Raw genomic sequence first — 3,694 nt, 5'->3', positions numbered from 1 at the left:
GCCGCCGCCCGCCGCCGCCGACGGTAGATGGCAGCAGACGGCGGGGAATGGGCGAGTCCCGCGGCGCGGCGGCGGCTCCGGGGGCCGCCGCTCCGGGTGGCTTCGCTTTGATTTTATTGTCTGATCTTTCTTTCCTTTCCCCCCTCCCTCCCTCAAGGAGGGAGCGGCGGGTGGAGCCGGGGGAGCCCCGCGACGGGCAGCGCGGCCGCCCCCGGGGCTCCCCCGGGCTGCTCGGCCGCCCCTCGCGGGACCGGCTCGAAATGGTTAAAGAGACCTGCTGCCGCTCCGCTGCGGGCTTCCACAAGTGGTTGCCCACGCGGGATGTGGAAGAAGCGACAGCAATCTGGTTTTGAGCTAGGTTGCTAATCTTTTTTCTTTCTTAGCGCCAACAAAAAGAAATACCCTCCTTCCCCTCGAAAAACCACCACCACCAACAACAACAACAAAAAAAAAGAGCGCGGCGAGTGCGGAGATACTTAGGGGAAAGAGAGATAAGGCATTTGAACCGCATTCATTTTCCTGTGATTTATGAAAAATGTAACAGGTTCGGGAAGAAATAGCTTTTAAAAAATGACTTTCTGTTTATTATTTTCATGGCTTGCGATCATTTACTCTTGTTCACACAATATTCCGGCACAGTCAGGCTAGGTGAGATAAATCGTCCCGTCATAAAATGTTTTATGCTTAAGTAATGAATCTCTTCTTACTCAATCTCGCTTCACACACACAGGCTCCTATATTATCATATTTTAAAATCACCTCGTAACAGTAGCAATTAGTACTATATTTCAAAATTCTGAAATCTTTAAAAAAAACCACACATTCAAAATGACGGGCATCTCTGGACAAATATTTTCTTAAAACCAAAGGCAAGCGTTAGGCGATCAGATATGCAAAGGAAAGGCAACTGGAGGGCTATTTTCACACAACCTGGTCTCAATCTGTGGAAGGGACCAACCAACACAACATGGGTCTGAAACACTAGACGCTATTCCGGGCTGAAAAGCCGTGAAGCCCCGTTAACACCGCAGAACGCAATTAAGTACGAGGAGGTTTATTGCATCGCAACGTCAGCTTCATTGGGGAGTTTCACGAGGGAAAAAAAAATACAATGAGAGCGCTGCGCTCTGGGTTGGCTTCATTCTTCTTAATTTTTTTTCCTCTTTTTCTTTTTTCCCCYTTTTTTCCCCTCTAATTTCCAGAACCTTATTCTCGAGGACTGCCGCGAACTGCCCTCTTTGAAGAAACCACCCACGTAATAACGACCCTGGAGAGCAACGCAAAACCCAGCCGGCTGCTGCGCCAACTCCGCCAAATTGCTGGGCTCGCCCGAAGACAGGCAAACTGGCAAGAGATTCTGCGAGGGGAAAAAATAAAACACGACAACTACCCACAAAGGGCTTGGTATTTTTTTAAAGGCAGTATCTAAAAGCCTCCGTCACCGAGCTACTGCAAAATCCTTCATTTCAAGTCTACTATCTCCAGGTGACCTTACAGGCTTTATATTTCTTTTTATTCCAATTCTTTCTTTCTTTCTTTCTTTCTTTCTTTCTTTCTTTCTGTCTGTCTGTCTTTCTGTCTTTCTGTCTTTCTTTTTCTTTTTCTTTCTTTCTTTCTTTCTTTCTTTCTTTCTTTCTTTTTCTTTCCTTTTCCTTCTTTATTTCTTTCTCCCCCTTTCTTCTTCTTTTCATTCCTTTTCCTTTCTTTTCATTTTCTCTCTTTTTTTCCTCTCTTTCTCACCCTATACCACCCTTCTGGGGGAAGATTTCACTTAAACAGATCTTAGAATCCCAACACCCCTGATTTCTTCTAATTCTCCTTTACTTACTACCCCACCGTTTTCTTTCTATTTTTGTTCCCTGGGTAGGGGGGGAGAGGGAGATGGGGAATGAAATAGAAAAGGCAGTTTGACAAATGCAGTTTCGCGATTAAAATTAAATGAAGAGAAACAGATAATGTTCCCTTACCTTTTGACGTCCATTTCTGTGGAATATGTAACATATATGGGGAGAGATAGACAGCGTTTGGTTATCTGTTAGCTGACAAATATTGTCCCAACCTGATAGCCGTCGATTGCCTCTCTGACTTGTGATAGCTTCTTGCATTTCTGTCATTTGCATAGAAAATGGAGTAACTTCCCTCTTTGAAAAATGATAGCCTCCACTCGGTCCAGAATCTCCACTTCCCCTCCATTACTACTGAGATTCCAAATCAGCAGGCAAATTAACCCAGGAATTAAAAAAAAAATCATATAGCTCTTTTTGTATGTGAGTGTGTGTATGTGTGTATTTATGTGTGTGTGTGTATGTGTGTATAGGCTTCCCCCCCTCCCCTCTCCCCTGTTTTAGCCCTATCGAGCTTATACACAAAAGTAAAAAAATGTAAAGAGGCGAGAGCCCTATAGAGGACACTGATCCGACCCAAGGTGCAGCGGACAGAAGAATGGTGCAATATAACCACATGGGAAATAATAAAAAGTTCATGTTCACGGTTAGCAGTCCACATGACCGGCTCTGGCCAATCCCAGAACCCAGCCACTCATAAAGTTCTATCACAAAGTTGTAAATTTTCATAAAACAACAAGGAATTTATTGCATTTCTTCATGACCGGTTTAACAGCAGTCTTTTTCTTAGCCGCCATCTTTTTTTTAAACAAAAATAAAAGAATATGAAAGCGGTTTCAGGGATTTTTCCCCCCTTGGTTGCATATGGAGGAGTGTTTGATAGAAATAATCGAATAATACCTTACACATTAAGCTATGAACAATAATAACCCCCACCCTGCAGGATATAGAATTTGAGACTGGCGTTGGCGTTTGAACGGGTAAAGATACGGTAAAACAGCGGGGCTCCGGCGGGGGGTTGATATTTTTTTTTTTTTTTCCCGGCAATGGGGAACCTTTCTGCAGCAAGGGGGGAAGCCGCACTTGCAGAGCCCAGAAAGAGGCTGCTAAAGGTGCAGCGTGAGCGGTGCCGTGCGCGGGCAGAGCTGAGCCGCGGGCTGCGCCCGGCGCCGCGGCCCCCCCGGCCCCGCCGGGCCCCGCACCCCGCTATAGCGCGGGCGCCGCTCGCGGGGGGGACCCCGCCGGTAAGCGGTGCCGTTAGCGCTATAGACTAGCCGTGCCTTCCTCTACCCCCTCCTTTTTTCTAATAATTATTTATTTAACGCTCTTGAACGCCTCCTTGCCCCGGCTGCAGCGGGCTGTGCCATGCGGCTGCGAGCGGGGCCAGCGCAGCGCAGAGGCGCGGGAGCGGGGGGGAAATTTCTGGAAATCACTTTTTTTCCCCCCGTTATGCAYAGAGTGCTGTTGTAAGGAGCTTTCACCACGGGATATCATCAAGGAAAAAGGGAGATTTTTCCTTCTCAGCAAGTAGGATTTCAGTGTGCAAAAGCCRTAATAGCTCATGCCTTTAATAATGAGCTTGCCATAATTAGTATATACAGTAGGTACCGCTAACCTGTATTACGAATGTGGGCGCGCATATGCTTGACGTGGCACCTTATTTGCGCTGAGACCTGCTAAAAGATGCCCTGCGCCTCTTCTCCAAGACGTGAAGTTATCTGCGACGGCGGGGTGGTGAAAAGACAGGCAGACAGAGCAGGAAGGAAGGCAAGAAGGTGGAAAGCTGCCATTCCCGCATTCCCGAGCCAGGAGTACTCCGAGCGCGCTGCCTTTTTTTTTTTTTTTTTTTT

The 3,694-nt window shown here is 47.1% G+C and overlaps 1 protein-coding gene and 1 long non-coding RNA gene across 3 annotated transcripts in view; one reads left to right on the top strand and one right to left on the bottom strand.

The window, feature by feature from the left end:
• The window catches only part of LOC146591376 (uncharacterized), a 20,383-nt gene extending 18,461 nt beyond the window's left edge, over nt 1-1,922 (top strand). For both annotated transcript variants that reach the window (XR_014896823.1, XR_014896824.1), the window contains one exon: nt 1,203-1,922. This is a non-coding gene — a long non-coding RNA (uncharacterized LOC146591376). The remainder of the gene's footprint in view (nt 1-1,202) is intronic.
• The window catches only part of HOXB6 (homeobox B6), an 8,705-nt gene extending 6,282 nt beyond the window's left edge, over nt 1-2,423 (bottom strand). Inside the window, exon 1 of the mRNA XM_085313022.1 lies at nt 1,968-2,423. The gene's annotated coding sequence lies outside the window, so the exon portion shown is untranslated. The remainder of the gene's footprint in view (nt 1-1,967) is intronic.
• Nucleotides 2,424-3,694: the final 1,271 nt, after the last annotated feature.

Source organism: Rhea americana, unplaced genomic scaffold, assembly GCF_003343005.1.
Source record: "Rhea americana isolate MKP2758 unplaced genomic scaffold, rheAme1 scaffold_374, whole genome shotgun sequence".
Taxonomy (NCBI): domain Eukaryota; kingdom Metazoa; phylum Chordata; class Aves; order Rheiformes; family Rheidae; genus Rhea; species Rhea americana.
This window is presented reverse-complemented; position numbering and strand designations above follow the sequence as displayed.